The 18,304-nt window shown below is 34.6% G+C and overlaps 1 pseudogene; it reads right to left on the reverse strand.

Annotated features, from left to right (window-relative positions):
• Nucleotides 1-15,751: 15,751 nt before the first annotated feature.
• On the reverse strand, nucleotides 15,752-16,565 carry LOC141543377 (taste receptor type 2 member 134-like; annotated as a pseudogene).
• Between the last annotated feature and the right edge of the window lie 1,739 nt (nucleotides 16,566-18,304).

The following is an 18,304-nucleotide window of genomic DNA, read 5'->3' on the forward strand; positions in this document are numbered from 1 at the left end:
GCCAAGTAGCTGTGTAGCCCTTCCCAGAACAGGAAGCCATTCCTCTAGGTTTAGATCACCTGGATTATTGCATAATCCCTCATTCTGGGGATTAAGGTTCATAGCTATTGAGAAGGGTTGCATTTTGTTGTTTATCTACTGAGAGAAAAAACCTTATATCTGTAGGATATTCTAATTCTTTAAGACATCTATATTCTTTCTCATTGTGCTCATCACTAAGTCACTAAAGTCTCACCTGTGTGATTTAGTTCTAAAGCAATGTCTTCATCCAAGTGATTCTCCATGGACCAAGATCTTATTTCATATTTTCCTAAAGAATGGAGTATAGAATTAGAGCCTCTTCTCCCTTCAGATGGTTCAATTACCAACAAAATAAAGGACACAGTTATCCAAGCAAGAGGCATCTAAAAATATTAGTTTCATCATCACCAGGCATCTCTAGAAAAATAAGATGACTACCATTCAAGTGTAAATCCAACTAAATGATTTTACTATGCTTGCCACACTATATTTTTTTGGACTACTTTATTTTTAACTACAGTTGGCTTGAAATAATTATCTCCAGATAACTTTAAGTAATCAATTAAACTTTGAAAGAAATTGTGGAAGTAAATTCAAGGACCATAGTTGAAGATAAGTAAGTTTTTTAACTAACTGAATAATAGAAACCTATAATAATAGAGACATGTAGAACAATATGAAGGGAGTTAAATGAAAAAAAAAATAATAAAAAAATCAAGACATCTACAGAGGTGGGTGGATTCAGTATAAACCAAAAAGCATTTCAACTCACTCTAACTTTGTTGAGAATTAGTCAAATGCAATGTAAATCAAAGGAATGCAAAGGTAAAAACAGTAATTGAGCCTACAGGAAATTTGCATCCATTTCTTTCAAGTTGAATTGAACTTGAATTGGAATCATGTATTTTACTACCTACTTCTACTAGGGTTTTGAATCACCAAAGAAGAACTCAAAAGAATAGCTTAGAAGAGGATGAGTCCTCTAAAAATGTGTATATATCAACATCCAAACTCCATTATTGGTTAGTTGGTTCTATTCCTTTGTTCTTGAAAAGGACCAAAATGACTTCACTATGTTGGAGACAAAGTGGATTGTATTCAATTGTGGCCTATCAGAGCAATATGAACTTTGGAAAACCCTATAGCAGGTCAGGCACAAGTAGCCCACATGAACATTCAGAGTACAAATGTCTTGACATGTGTACAACTCTTATTTCTTTTGAATTATTATAATTCTGGACATGACTTCCAGAGGCAGACCCAAGATGGGGGAGAGCAGACATGACTCTCTGTAACCTCTTCTAACTTTCTCTTAAACCAACAGCAGATTAAGCCTCTAAACTGGTTTTGAAGTCAAAGAATCCACAAATATTTGGAGTACAACACATTTCCAGAAGAAGATTCTTGGAATCTTGGAAGAACTTCACAACAGATCTGTTTCAATTGGGTGGGGAGACAATCTGCCAAATCCAGACACAGCATAGGGACTGGGGCAAGAAGCTGGAGCAGAAAGTCAGAGTGTTATAGCTTTCATGCACTTGGGAATCTTCTGTGAGCCTCTTAGGCCACTTAGTCCTTGTTGCAAGCAGATGGTTTGGCATATTTGCCTTTTGTTAAAGACAAATTATAAACCACTGAGCCCCAGAAGAACACAGGACATAACAACCATTATCCAGAACTGGAAATCAATCAGCAGAACTGCCCCAGAGCAAATTAAAGCAGCAATTGCTCCTTTGCATTGAACAGATTTCAAGCCTTTAAAAAAATGAATAAAAAACAAAAAAGAACTCTTATCATAGACAGCTTTTATGGAGAGAGAGAGAGAGAGAGAATAACAGACCTCAAATCCTGAGCAAAGCAAATACCAGAAGAAGCTCAAAAAAGAAAAATGAACTAGTCCCCATTTCACAAGGCTTAAATTGCATAAAGGATATTAAAAGAGTTAGAAGAAAAATGGGGGAATGAAATGAGATCATTGCAAGAAGGAATGGAAAAATAATCCAATGAATAAAAAGATTTAATTGGCCAATTACAAAAGGAGCTAAAAAAGGTAACTGAAGAAAATAATACACTAAAAATTAGAATTGAACACATGGAAGTGAATGACTCAATAAGACTTCAAGAATCAGTGAAACAAAAACAAAAAAAAAAAAAAAAAAAAAAGAAAAAAAAATAGGAGAAAATTTGAAATATCTCTTAGGAAAAACAACTGACCTGGAAAATAGATCTAGGAGAGACAATCTAAGGATTATTGGGATTCCTAAAAGCCATGATGAAAAAAAGAACCTAGACATTATCTTATAGGAAATCATAAAAGAAAACTGCCCTGATATTTTAGAATCAGAAGGTAAAATAGCCATTGTAATAAGCCACTGATCACCTCCTGAAAGAGACCCTAAAATTAAATCCCCAAAGATTATTATCGTTACATTTCAGAACTATCGGACCAAGGAAAAGATATTTCAAGCAGCCAGAAAGAAATAATTTAAATATCGAGGAGCCACAATCAGGATTACCCAGGACCTAGCAGCATCCACCTTAAAGGATCAAAGGGCCTGGAATCTGATATTCTGAAAAGCAAAGGAACTGGGATTACAGCCAAGAAAAAGCTATCCAGCTAAAATGAGCATTATCTTTCAAGAAAGAAGATGAATATTCAATGATATAGGCAAATGTCACCTATTTCTAATGAAAAGACCAACTGAACAAAAAATTTGATCTCCAAACACAGAACTCAAGAGAAGCATAAAAAGGTAAAAAAGGAAAGAATTCTTGAGAATTATATTTCTGTTATGGGTATACTTAGAGAATGCAAGTAAAATTTGATTTTATTATGATAACATGAAAAATAAACTAGAGGTGGAAAGGGGATCATACTGGAAAAAAAAGAAAAAGGAGGTAAAAATCAGGGAAATTACATCTCAGGAAGAGGCAAAGAAAACCTATTATAATTGAGGGAAATAAGAGAGGGGGTGAGCATTGTATGAATCTTACTCTCATCAGATTTGGCTCTAAGAAAGAATATCAGGCATATTTGGTATCACAAAAAAAACTTGTCTCAACTTATAGGGAAGTAGGTGGGAAAGGGGGAAAAGAAAGGGAAAGACTAATAGAGGGGAAAACAGAAGAATTAGGGGAAAGGTATAAAAAAGGGGGAGGGGTTTTAAAGGGGGAGGATTGTTTAAGGGAAGTGGTCATCAAAAGCAAAACACTAGGGAGGAGGGAAATTGGATAAGAAAAAGAAAAGCATAACCTAAGATAAATAAGATGTCAGAAAATATAGAATTAGTTATTTTAACTGTGAATGTGAATGGGATGAACTCCTCCATAAAACAGACACAGATAGCAGACTGGATTAAAAGCTAAATCCTACAATACGCTGTTTACAAGAAAAATATTTAAAGCATAGTGATACATACAGAATGAAGGTAAAGGGCTGGAGCAGACTATATTATGCTTCAGGTGAAGGAAAAAAAAAAAAAAAGCAGGGTAGCAATCCTGAACTCAGATCAAGTAAAACCAAAGATAGATCTAATTAAAAGAGATAAGTAAGGAAACTATATCTTACTAAAGGGTACCATAGATAATGAAAATAAATACTAAACATATATGTACCAAGTGGTATAGCATGGAAATTCTTAGAGGAGAAGTTAAGAAAGATATAAGAAAAATAGACAGCAAAACTATACTAGTGCGGGATCTCAACCTAGCTCTCTCAGAACTAGATAAATCGAATCACAAAATAAATAAGAAAGGGGTTAAGGAGGTAAAAAAAATGTTAGAAAAGTTACGTAGGACAGATCTTTGGAGAAAATTAAATGGAGACAGAAAGGAGTTTACTTTTTTCTTAGTGATTCATGGAACTTGTACAAAAACTGACCATGTATTAGGGCATAAAAACTTCAAAATCAAATGCAGAAAGGCAGAAATAGTAAATGCATTTTTTTTAGATCATGATGCAAGAAAAATCACATGTAATATAAGGCCAGGAGAAAACAGACTAAAAAGTAATTGTAAAGAATGAATAGGTAAAATAGCAAATCATAGACACAATTAATACTTTCATCCAAAAGAATGACAATAATGAAACAACATACCAAAATTTGTGTGATGCAGTCAAAATGGTAATAAGGGGAAATTTTATATCTCTAGTTGCTTACTTGCATAAAAGAAAGAAAAAAATCAATGAATTGGGCTTGCAACTAAAAAAGTTAGAAAAAGAACAAATTAAAAACCCCCAACCAAATACCAAATCTGAAATTCTGGAAAAAAAAAAAAAAAAAAAAAAGGAGCAATTAATAAAATTGAAAGTAAAAAAAAAACAACTATTTAATTAATAAATAAAACTAAAAGTTGGTTTTATGAAAAAAACAACAAAATAGATAAATCTTTAATTTACTTGATTAGAAAAAGGAAAAAGGAAAATCAAATTGTTAGTCTCAAAAATGAAAAGGGAGAACTTGCCACCAAGGAGGAAATTAGAGCAATAATTAGGAATTAATTTGCCCAACTTTATGCCAATAAATTTGATAACCTAAGTGAAATGGAGAAATACCTACAAATTATAGGTTGCCCAGATTAACAGAAGAGGAAAAAAATTACTTACATTGTCCCATTTTAGAAAAATATATAGAACAAGCTATTAATCAACTCCCTAAGAAAAAGTCCCCAGAAAAAGTTCAGATGGATTTACATGTGAATTCTACCAAACTTTTAAAGAACAAATAATTCCAATGCTATATAAACTATTTGAAAATTCCTTTTGTGACATGGATATGGTACTGATATCTAAACCAAGTAGGATGAAAACAGAGAAAGAAAATTATAAGCCAATCTCCCTAATGAACATTGATGCAAAAATCTTAAATAAAATATTAGCAAAGAGATTACAGAAAATTATCCCCAGGTAATATACCATGACCAAGTAAGATTTATACTGGGAATACAGGGCTGGTTCAATATTAGAAAAACTATTAGCATAATTACCTTTATCAATAACCAATTTAACAAAAAACATATGATTATCTCAATAGATGCAGAAAAAGCATTTGATAAAATCCAACATCCATTCCTATTAAAAACACTAGAGAGTATAGGAATAAATGGACTTTTCCTTAAAATAGTCAGTAGCATCTATTTAAAACCATCAGCAAGCATCATATGTACTGGTAATAAACTGGAACCATTCCCAATATGATCAGGGGTGAAACTATCACCATTATTCAATATTGTATTAGAAATGCTAGCTTTGGCATTAGGAGAAGAAAAACAGACTAAAGTAATTAGAGTAGGTCATGAGGAAACCAAATTATTTCTCTTTGCAGATGATACAATGATATATTTTAAGAATCCTAGAGAATCAACTAAAAAAACTATTAGAAATAATCCACAATTTTAGCAAAGTTGCAGGATACAAAATAAATCCACATAAATCATGAGCATTTTTGTACATCACTAACAATATCCAACAGCAAGAGATACAAAGAAAAAATCCATTTAAAATAACTAATAATATAAAATATTTGGGAATCTATCTACCAAGGGAAAGTCAGGAACTATATAAGCAAAACTACAAAATACTTTCCACACAAAGTCAGATCTAAACAATTGGAAAGATATCTAGTGCTCTTGGATAGGTCAAGCAAATATAATAAAGATGACAATACCACCTAAACTAATCTATTTATTTAATTCTATACAAATCAAACTCCCAAGAAACTATTTTACTGACCTAGAAAAAAACAACAAAATTCATCTGGAAGAACAAAATATCAAGAATTTCAAGGGAACTAATGAAAAAAAAAAAAAAAATCAAATGATGGTGACCGAGCTGTACCAGATCTAAAAGTATATTATAAAGCAGCAGTCATCAAAACCATTTGATACTGGCTAAGAAACAGAGTAGTTAATCAGTGAATACGTATAGTCAATGACTATAGTAACCTAGTGTTTGACAAACCCAAAGACCCCAGCTTTTGGGATAAGAATTCACTATTTGGCAAAAACTGCTGGGAAAATTGGAAACCAGTATGGCAGAAACTAGGCATTGACCAATACCTAACAATGTATATCAAGATAAGACCAAAATGGGTTCATGATCAAGACATAAAGAACGATATTACAAACAAATTAGTAGAACATAGGATAGTTTACTTCTCAGATCTATGGAGGAGGGAGGAATTTGGGACCAAAGAAGAACTAGAGATCATTATTGATCACAAAATAGATAATTTTGATTATATTAAGATAAAAAGGTTTTGTACAAACAAAACCATTGCAGACAACATTAGAAGGGAAGCAGTAAACTGGGAAAACATTTTTTACATTCAAAGGCCTCATTTCTAAAATATATAAAGAATTAACTCAAATTTGTAAGAATTCAAGCCATTCTCCAAATGATAAATGGTCAAAGGATATGAACAGACAATTTTTAGATGAAGAAATTGAAACTATTTTTACTCATATGAAAAAGTGCTCCAAATCACTATTGATCAGAGAAATGCAAATTAAGACAACTCTAAGATACCACTACACAATTCTCAGATTGGCTAAGATGACAAGAAAAGAAATGATGAAAGTTGGAGGGGATGTGGGAAAACTGGTTGGTGAAATTGTGAATGGATCCAACCATTTTTTTTTTTTTTTTTTTGGAGATTTCCTTTATTTTTTTATTATAACTTTTTATTGACAAAACAAATGCCTCGGTAATTTTTTACAACATTATCCCTTGCACTCACTTCTGTTTCTGACTTTTCCCTTCTCTCCCTCCACCCTCTCCCCTAGGTGGCAGGGAGTCTTATACATGTTAACTATGTTATAGTATATCCTAGATATAACATATGTGTGTAGAATCATACAGTTCTCTTGTTGCACAAGAAGAATTGGATTCAGAAGGTAAAAATAACCTGGGAAGAAAAACAAAAATGCAAACAGTCCACATTCATTTCCTAGTGTTCCTTCTCTGGGTGTTGCTGATTCTGTCCATCATTGGATTCAACCATTCTGGAGAGTGATTTGGAGGTATGCTCAAAAAATTATCAAACTGTGCATACCCTTTGACCCAGCAGTGTTTCTACTAGGCCTATATCCCAAAGAGATCTTAAAGGAGGGAAAGGGACCCACACATGCAAAAATGTTTGTGGCAACCCTTTTTGTAGTGCCAAGAAACTGGAAATTGAGTGGATACCCCTCAATTGGAGAATGGCTGAATAAATTATGGTATATGAATGTTATGGAATATTATTGTTCTATAAGAAGTGACCAGCAGGATGATTTCAGATAAACCTGGAGAAACTTATATGAACTGATGCTAAGTGAAGTGAGCAGAACCAGGAGATCAATACACACAGCAACAAGAAGACCATAGATGATCAATTCTGATGAATATGGCTCTCTTCAACAATGAGAAGATTCAAACCAGTTCCACTTGTTCAGTGATGAAGAAAGCCATCTATACCCAGAGAAAGACCTGTGGGAACTGAGGATGGACCATAACATAGCATTTTCACAATTTCTGTTGATATTTGCTTGCATTTTGTTTTCCTTTTCAGGTTTTTTTTCTTTCCAGATCTGATTTTTCCTGCGCAGCAAGATAACTATATGTATGTGCGTGTGTATATATATATATATATGTATGTAAATATATATATATATTTATATGTATGTGCATATATGTATTTATATATGTGTGTATATACATATATTGGATTTAGCATATATATTAACATATTTAAGATGTGTTGGACTACATGTCATCTAGAGGAGGGAGTGGGGAGAAAGAGGGAAAAATTTGGAACAAAAAGTTTTGCAAGGGTCAATGTTGAAAAATTATCCATGCATATGTTTTGTAAATAAAGAAAAAAGAAAAAAAAGGGGGGGGAAGGAATCTCTATAATTCTGCTTTGCTCACAGAGCACAAAAATCTTCTTTAATAAGGACATATACTGAATGATCAACTTCTTGTATATCACATAATCAATTTCAAAACTCTCCAATGAGACTTTGAGTGTTCTTTTGTTGTTTCTTCTGACCTCCATATGAGCTCTACCCTTGTGTGAGTTCTCTGAAAAATAGTCTTTTAGTAAAACACACATCGGGCAGTCTAATAACATGGTCAACCCATTGGAGTTGCACTCCATTATTATAAAGTAAGGAAGAACTCATAGATGAAATAGGAGGCAATCTGGTATAATTGATGGATCTGGGTTCAAATTCTGGCTCTGACATGTGCTACCTGTGTATTATCTGTTGAATAATAGCTTGCAATTGGTGGACACAATTAATATGGTTTGATTAAATGAAAAAATGAAAATATTCTGGTAACTTGATTGCTTGACAACCTCATGATAAAGAAAAAAAAAAAAAAAAAAAGGTCCCTTCCAGCTCCACAGATAACACAAAAATGATGAAGAAAATACATAATATCATCATTTTTTAAGATACTTCAAAACAGAGTGTTTATTATTAGAATTGTTCCCTATTTAGATGTCTCCACGTGAATATAAGGAAAACTGTGTTCTTTACTCACATTTCTAGGTAAAGGAGAGTGGATGAAAAGATGTGAGTCATTTAACTTTCCCTTCATTTGGAGATGCAAATTTCCCCTTGGATAGGGTTCCTACAGTTCCCTTCTCCAGTTTTTAGTCTTCTAGCTAGCATTTACCTACTTCTACTTTTGAAGCTATGGATAACCGATCTCCAGAATGCAGGGCACCAGAAGATTAAAAAATACAATGAGCCTACTACTACACATGATCTTTTTTTATGGTTGTTACAGTCTGAGAACAAGGTTCATGGACACTATCATTTTTCAATATCTGCCTCCTCTTTAGACAGTATTTCCCGAATGATCCAATGCCAAAGTTTAGTCTTCTAGTCAATGAGAGAGATTTCTTGAGCAGTGTCAGCCTTGAAGGTTGCTTCTCCTCAAGCCAATAACCAGTTCTGAGAGGAGAGTTTTCCTGATGAAGAGAGAACAATAAGTTTATGTGCCCTTTCCCTATCCCCTTGTTGGAGGAAAATAAGGGACTAAAGTCTAGAAATGGGAAGAATTTTATTTTTTTGGTATATTTATTTTAAATATTTTTTTAATTTTATAATTATAGCTTTTTTTGACAGTACATATGCATGGGTAATTTGGGAAGAATTTTAAAATCATGGCTTGACTTGGATAATCCAAGCAGATCTAATAAGAAAGGGATTATCTGTCCAAACCATGATTCACTTCCAGGAGAAAAAAATCAGAATGAAATAAAAATCAGTCTGTGTAGGACTCTAAGGAGGGGAGTCACTAGGATTTCAGGGTGTTGGCTTGATGGTAACCTAAGTTCAGTTTAACTTGTAGGGTAATTCAAACAACAAGGTAATAACAAGTCAATCTATATGACCCTGTGGAAAAGTGGAATTCTCTGGAGAATAAAAAGAATTATGTATATTGTTGATAAATCATAGAGAATTCTCTTGTGACTTCTACATTTGAATTTCTTCCAGACCTCTGCAGTTTCTGCATTTTCAGTAGGGTGAAACATAGGTTTCCTTGTACTCAAAACCATATGTTACCTTGAATAGTTCAGCAAGAACTAGTTTTACCCACATTTATAGAAACCTAAACATAAGCTACACACAAACTATACTTTAAAATTTCTGGTAGTAAATTCTATATAGGAATAATAAATAGTCAATGAAATAATAATTTTGGAGTATAGCTCCCAAAATCAATCTTACTCTATTTGACCCAGTCAGGGGCCTTAGGACTACAGATTATACAGTAAATACATACTTCTGAGTCTTAAGGAGAAACAGCCTGACTCACAACAATAATATAAGATAGTTATCCTCTTGCCCTCCATTTTTGACTGGACAAAAGGATGTTGCTGTTCCTTCCCCCCCAATTCTACTTTAGATTTAGTGTCACCTGTGATATTTCCACATATTCTAAACTCTAATAGAGTCAATATCACATTCTGTTTCCATAACTGCACTATCCACTGCACATCTTCCTACACTTCCCTGCAACTGTTTTTGCTGGGATGAAGGAATCCTACTTATGGCACTGGAAGTCATTAATTTTTAAGGCTATCAGATTGTAAAAAGTATACTAGGAAAATAAGAACTAATAATCAACTTTGCAATATGCTTTGTAATCATAAGAATCATGGTATAATGGCAACAACAAGATTATATGATGATCAATTCTGATGGACGTGGCTCTTTTCAACACTGAGGTGATTCAGACCATGGTATTGTGATGAAGAAAACCATTTGCATCTAGAGAGAAGATAGTGGGAACTGAATATGGACCACAACATAGTATTTTCCCTCTTTTTGTTGTTTGCTTGCATTTTGTTTTCTTTCTCAATTTTTTTTTCCTTTTTGATCTGATTTTTATTGTATAACATGATATTTGTGGAAATATGTATAGAGGAATTGAACATGTTTAACATATATTGGATCACTTGCCAACTGTGGGAGGGGGTGGAGAGAAGGGAGAGAAAAAAATTAGAACAGAGGGTTTTGTAGGGATGAATGTCAAAAATTATCCATGTATATATTTTGAAAATAAAAAGCATTAATTAAAAGAAAAGAATCATGGTATAGATTATGGCTTATTCACAAAGGTATTCTTTGATAGAATTGATAGATTTTTTGTACATTTCTTACTCCTTCTTTTCACCTTAACTGGAAGACATAGAGTATCCCTGCCCCAGAGACATTTATGATGATTAGTGGAATTGGTAACTTGGGGAGGAAAAGAAGGACCTTCAGGAAGAGAAGAAAAGAACTTGAGGATTTTTCTTTTTTGCCTGCTTCTTGTACTAGGGAAATGGTATAGAAAAATAAAAGATTTCTATGGAAACATTCTACCCTGGCCCGACAATGAGGAAACGGATCTATGGTGTTGAACCACAGGGAAATTAGAAAGATGAAATAATATACATACCTTTTGTTTACAAATATATAAAAATTAGAGATCAAAATAAAGATGGACATGAAGATGGAAATGGACATGGATATAGCTAGAAATGCCAATATAAGTACACATAGATAAGAGACAGGTAAAAGTATTAGAGAAAGGGAGAGGGGAAAAAAGGAAAGGCGGGAAGGGAAGAGAGACAGACAGAGACAAAGAGAGAACTTTGGAGTAAATAATGTTTCATTCTAAGAATTCTGTTCTGTTTTCCTTCTCACCATATTGTTAGCACCCTATACTACATTATTACAAGTGAATATTTGATCTTCAGGCTTTGGGGGTTACAATGTATATTTCTCCAAGTATCCTGGGTAGGGACTATGACTTAGGAGAGTTCTAAAATATTCCTGGGCTCTTTACATTAGGGAATTGTTTCTGACACAAGGATGAAGTCATCAGTATCCTCAACTATTACTATATGGGAATGGAATAACACTACATCTAAAGAGCTAAAACTGAGTATAATGCAGTAGACAATGGAAAAATGCATGGTGAGTGTGAGTAAGCTTCAACATAAAGTCAATGAGGAACTATCAAAAAGAATAAGAGTGAAAGAGGATATTAAGAAAGAGAAGATAGGATGGTCACATGTATTGCAGGCACAGATCTATAGCTAATATCTTTTTGGAATAATATCAGTTCTGGGACCAAATGAGGTACTCACAGTGACTGAGCATTTGATAAAGGAGGATTACCTTGTCATAACAGAACAAGAATATGCAATATGGATATTAGCTTCTCTGGACATGGCCCTCCTCATCTTTACCTGAAAACTTCATCTGGTCAACAAGTCACAGGGTATGGCAATGCAAGGTCACAAGCACGCATCAGGGCTCAAAGACTCTGATTCCACTGGGCTGGGACTTTTTCGTGCCACCAGACCAAGAAACCATGTCAGGGAAACTAAGCCTAAGCAGATTTCCAAATAGAGGAGAGAAGTCCTGGATGCTGATTTATTAAAAAGTTCTGATCCTATCATAACATGGAAAAGAAAAAGAAAAAGATATAAACAGGAAGAGTGCTCCATGGTATCTTCAAAATGTTGGTAGGTGAAGAAGGTCTTCCTTCATCCCATTGGTCTATAAAGAATTTATGAGAGTATATTGACAAGATCACAGGAGATCATGAATGAATAAAATGTGACTTGCAACACGGGAGGCAACTCCCAAATGGATGAAATCACAGAATCACTTGAACATTTATAAGCCATACAGACATTATTATATCCATGGAACAAACAACAGCTCTACACATAAATCCAAACAGGTAAATGCTTAGTAGCATACAACACCAAATTGGGCACTCTTTGGTAGTAAGGTCCATGCTTTATTTGCTATCAATCAAATACTTTCACCACGTTATATGAACCATCCAACAGAATGACTTACTCTTTGGACATCTCTCAGGCCTTCAGGGAGCCAGCTACCACTCTTTTCTTGATCCCATTTCTATGGGTGCTATCCCACTGATATTAGTTTATGATTTGTCATGTGAATTATTCAACTGAATGAATAGCTTCCTGCTACAGTCCCTTTCTCAAGGCGTAGTGCTGTACTGTGTTATAGGGGTATAAACTTTAATTAGACTATTAGATACTAATTAAATAACAATGATACAGACAGCAAAAAATGTTCCTGAACTGCCCCACCTCTATTACATCCCTGTACTCACCCCCCTACTAGACTAAATGTCAGAAGTTCAGTACAATTGAGCCACTCCTCACCAAGGGTTGACAAAAGACATTTGTCCTTGATTTTTGCTCACAGTAACACTCCATATGTAGATTAGTGTGCAGACCACTGAAACCTCCTCTCTCAAAAAATGGGAATAGGAGAGAGGGATTATGCCCAAGCAAATTGTATCTATTTTGGGTCTAATGTCCACAGAGCCACCGCACCAGATCGCAGTTACTGATTCCTTTTGAACTCAATTCATTTATGTCTCTGATCCTCTCAAACCCAGAAATGGGAGGAGGAATTCCTTGCCATAAGATGGGTATCAAAGCTTTGCCCATACAACAGATTTAGAAGGAAGATGCTGACTCTGATAACATCTTTCTTCTCTCTCTGTCTGTCTCTGTTTGTCTGTCTGTCTGTCTCTGTCTTTCTCTCTCTCTCTCTCTCTCTCTCTCTCTCTCTCTCTCTCTCTCTCTCTCTCTCTCTCTCTCTCTCTCTCTCTCCCTCCATTCTCAAGGCTGGCTTTATCAATAATGTTTCAGTAATGGATAAGGTCCTTCAACTATCCTCAAACTTTTCCAATATAATCATCTGAGGTGAAACCAGTCTGGTCTCTGTCAATGGGATAGACTAGCGATTAGTTGAAGCTCATGATGCATTCCAGATGAACTGTGAAAGATAATTGGCAGTTCTTGTTCTATACCACTTTGAAGCTGACTAGTATTTTACTCTTCATAACCTTTAGTAGATAGAAAAAATACTGTTATCTTATGGGGGGATGTGTACATATGTGTGCATATAGATGTGGGTATACATATGCAATGAACATTTTTTTTTCTCCAGATAAGAAAGCAAAACTTATAAAACTAAGTGACTTGCCTATGGTCAACCTTGCCAATAACTGAGGTGTATCTAACTATTCTTTGCAGGATACATGGAGGACATTAAAAATGATCATGCCATCAGATGGCCCAAGGAATTTAGAGGACAGATCATGGGCTATGCCTGTGATTATGAGTGTGAGTATGAGAACAAAATATGAGGAAAGGTAAAATCACGGTGAAGTGGATTCTGGGTTCTGCTTTAGACATTTACCTGTTGTTTGATGCTGAAAAAGTTACTGGATCTTTCATGACCTTAGTACCTCATCCATAAAATGAGGGAATAAATGTCTAAAATACTTTTCAATTAACTATGAAATATTACTGAGGAAAAATTTACAAGACTTAGGAATGACTGAACTAGGTAATAAGGGCAGAGAGAATAGAGAAGATAAATGATAAGAACCTAAGTGATTGTATTTGTATCCCCAGTGCTTATTACTTTTTATTTTATTTATTCATTCTTAAGAAATAAAACAAGCATTTCTATAACATAGTAGAATGGGGGGAAGAATAATGATTATACATGAATCTGCAAGTATATTCAACTTGCTATTCCTTTTAAATATATAATAAAGTTATCATATAACTTTCACTTTTCTCCCCTTTTTTCTTCCCTTCCTTACCTCTTCCCCAGGAGAGCTACCATTAGAAATGCACACATACACATATACGTACACACAAATAAATATGTCTAGATATATATATACTTCTATTTATCACTTCTTTCTCTGAATGCAAACAGCATCTTCTCTTGTGTATCCTTTGTAGTTTATTTGGATATTTATGATAGTTAAAATGACTTAGTCAATCAAAGTTGATCTTAAAACAATATCATTACTATATCCAATATTCTCTTGTTCTCATTTCATGCTTCATTATTTCATGTAAATCTATGTTATTCTAAGATCCCGATTCTTATATCACAGTAATATTCTATCACAATCATATATCATAACTTGTTTAGTCATTCCCCAATTGACAGGCATCCCTCTAGTTTCCATTTCTTTGCCATCACAAAAAGAATTCATGTAAATATTTTGTAATGTATAGGTTATTTCCCTTTTCCCTTAATTATCTTGGGAAACAGACCTAGTAGTGGTATTGTTGGGTCAAAGGGTACAGATGGTTCAAGCACTCTTTGGCCATAATTCCAGATTGCTTTCCAAAATAGTTGGATCAGTTCACAGTTCCACAACAGTTAATGTGTCCCAATTTTTCCACATCCCCTCCAACATCTTTCACTTTTCCCTTCAATCATTTTGGTCAAGCTGATAAATGTGAAATGATATTGCAAGCTTTTTAAAATTTACATTTCCCTAAAAATGATCTAGAGAATATGATTATAAATTGTCTTGATTTCTTCATTGGAAAACTACCTGTTCATATACGTTGATAATTTGTAAATTTGGCAATAAGTCTTATTTCTATAAATTTGATATAGTTCTCTATATATTTGCGGTTAACAATATTTATCTGAGAAACTATTTATAAAAATATTTTTCCAAATTTTCTTTTTGTCTTCTGATCATGGCTCCATTGCTTTTATTTATTAAGAAAAAAACAACTTTCTAATTTAATATCAGCCAAATTATCTGTTTTATATCTCACAATATTCTCTTTGTCTTGTTTATTCATAAATTGTTCACCTATTCATAAATCTGATAGGTAATATATTCCATGATCTTCAGATTTGCCTGTAACTAATCTTTATATCTTGGTTATATATCCATTTTGATGGTATAAGATAATGTCTACACCCAGTTTCTGATGAATTGCTTTCCAAGTTTCCCAACAATTTTTTTAGCCAAATAATGAACTCTTATCCCCAAAACTCAGTCTTTACACTTCTTAAATCCAGAGTTACCATATTTTTCCCTTCTGAAATGATATGTGTATTTTGCCCCACTGATCTACCTTTCTATTTCTTAGCTAGCACCAGATAATTTTGCTAATTATAACCTTATACTATAGCTTCCTTTACATTTTTTTCATTAGTTCCTTTTTTCTTCCAAATAAATTTTGTTATTGGTTTTTTTTTCTAATTCAGTGAAATAAATTTTGGTAATTTAATTAGGATGGCTTTGAATATCTAAATTACTTTAGGTAAAATTATCATTTTTATTATATTATATCCTGCCTATCCATGAATAATTAATATTTATCCAATTATTTAAATCTGATTTTATTTGCATAAACTGCCCTTATGCAGTCTCTGGGTCATGAACCATCTTCTTCAAAGGCCTTCTCAGTTTTGAGCTATTCCAGATTAGGAAAGCAGGATGAATGGAGACACCAACATACGTCACTACCTCCCATATCCAAAATTAAGAACTGTGAACCAAAATAGGTATTTTGCTGTTTATGATCAGAGCAGAACGTATGATGGATAGAGGACTTTTGTAATGTGAACCTTCATACTTGGTTCATGAGGATCAGCAATATGGTGCTGCATATTCCCCAAGTGCAGTGCAGGGAGGAAATGAGTGAGATAATGGAGATCAGGAAGAAGAGGAAAGGAATGAACAAAATCAATATTTGCAGTGGCTGGAAAAAAATGCACCTGGAATGCATTCATCTTAGTCTTTTCTGAGAAATTCCCAGTGACTGGAAGTTGGAAAATATGAGAGCCCTTTACAAAAGATAGAATGAATATCATAATGGGCAGCACTAGGGACCACAGCAGTAATCAGGGGACAAATTGAAAAATTCTCCACTTCAGCCAGAAAAAGATTGAATGATTGAAGGAAGAAATTTTCAAGCAATAAAAAACAGCAAGTCAAGTGGTAGATTCTTAGTTGTGATGAAATATGAATAGAAGTTGCCAAGAACTGCTGTCCACTGTAGAAAGAAACGGGAGATGCCCAGGCTGGCCAGGATCATGTCACCAGGGGTTAGGATCCAACATCGCATCCACTCTCTGCCCAGCACTATGATGATGAAACCATTTCCTGTAATTGCTACCACAGACTCCCGGAGAAAGAAGATCATGAAGAAGACAATGAGGAGCGTGGGCATTCTTTCTGTCCTGAAGATCTGCTGAGATTCAGCTGCTGACTGGGACACCTTCCCCAGAAGAGATCTGATAGGAGGCCAGACTCTCCAAGGATTCAGCAACTCTCTTTGCTTTATGCAGGAACCCAACTGGAAGAGAAAGTAGAGGCTCAAATTGGCCTTTATTGGCCCCACCAGTCACTGAACCCAGTCTTTATTTGCTTATCTTCAATTTGCCTGATGCTTGCCAGAGCTAGAGCCAAGGAAGTATGGAGAGATAACCTGCTGATCCTTCAAAAAGACATTCTTGTACCTTGCCCAGGCTGCTTCCCTCTCTTAAGTCTAGCTTTAAGTCTACCCTGGATCTTCCCTCCTCCTGTTCTTCTAATGACATCTTTAACTACATCTCCTTCCTCTCATTAAGCATCTTTCTGTCCATAATGTAAACAATTAATTGTCCATTCATGCCCTGGATTTACATATCTATTTTGTTCTCTGAGACAAGTGTATCAAATCCCATCTTATAGGTGTCAAGTTGATAATAAACCATTTATATCTTTTTGAGTCCCACCATTCAACCTGTTCTGAATCTGCCTAATTGCATAATCATTCAACCCACATCTCTCTATCTTTTCCACACGAATTGCATTAACTAACACCTTGGCATTAATTTGTTCCTGATTCCAGTCAGTAGTAAGGCCCTAAGGGAATGTAAAACAGGACAGATGAGTTTCTATGAAAGGAAAAGGAAAGAGATAGGCTAGGTTTCTTCTCAGAAAAAAAAAAAAAAATGTATCCCATGAGATCAAGTACAGGAGTAGGGAGTAAGGTACTCTGAGAGGCTGGTTTTCAGTAAATGAAAGGGAGAGGCAGGGTGGCTTCGAATGAAGACACAAACTTTCTCTACTTCATTTTACCCAGGGCCAACTTTGTCCTATAAGTAAAATGAGAAGCAATGCAATAGAAAGCATACTAAATGTGAAATCAGAAGGTCTGGATTCAAATCATGACTTGGTCAATAAGTACATCTCTCTGAGCCTCAGTTTTCTCACTTACACAAAAGGGTTGGACCTTCTGATCTCAAACCTTCCAATGTTAAATCAATGATACTGTCACATTACAGTTCTGTGATAATAGTTCAGATCAGCCAATTCAGGAACTGGGAGAAGGGATGTTTGGGCCAAGGAAAGACCTAGTATAACAGGAAGAGAGAGAAAGGTCATCAAGAGAACAAAGTAGGAGAGGGCCTGTGAGCACAAATAGCCTATTCTACATATACCAATGAAAGAGAGTTAAGGGAGGATGAAGGACAAATTTTTAAAATAACAGGGAGAAAGGAAAACTAAGGAGAAAGGAAATAAATAGAAGTCCTTGTCTCTCTATTCACATGAGTGTCCTGAAAGCCCAGGACTCTGGGCACATTGTGGGGCAGTATCCAGTCAAAATCAAATTTCATGAAATTATCAGCCAACCAGAGATGACCTTCATCCAAAGCAAAGCATATTTAATTAGTACAGCAAAATAAGTGACAAGTATATATATATATTCATACACACACACACACACACACACACACACACACACACACACACACATATTCTCTCCAATGAGAGAAAGGATACACAAAATGCACCATCAGGGGTGAATCATGTTTCTAATGTTGATTGCTTGTTCTCCCCACAGAGGAACAAATATTATTTGGTGGTATCATCAGGTGCTTCCTCTGCTGAGCTGAAGTTCCTTATTAATCTTTCAGTTTCATG

The sequence above is a fragment of the Sminthopsis crassicaudata genome, chromosome 5, assembly GCF_048593235.1.
Source record: "Sminthopsis crassicaudata isolate SCR6 chromosome 5, ASM4859323v1, whole genome shotgun sequence".
In the NCBI taxonomy this organism is placed as follows: domain Eukaryota; kingdom Metazoa; phylum Chordata; class Mammalia; order Dasyuromorphia; family Dasyuridae; genus Sminthopsis; species Sminthopsis crassicaudata.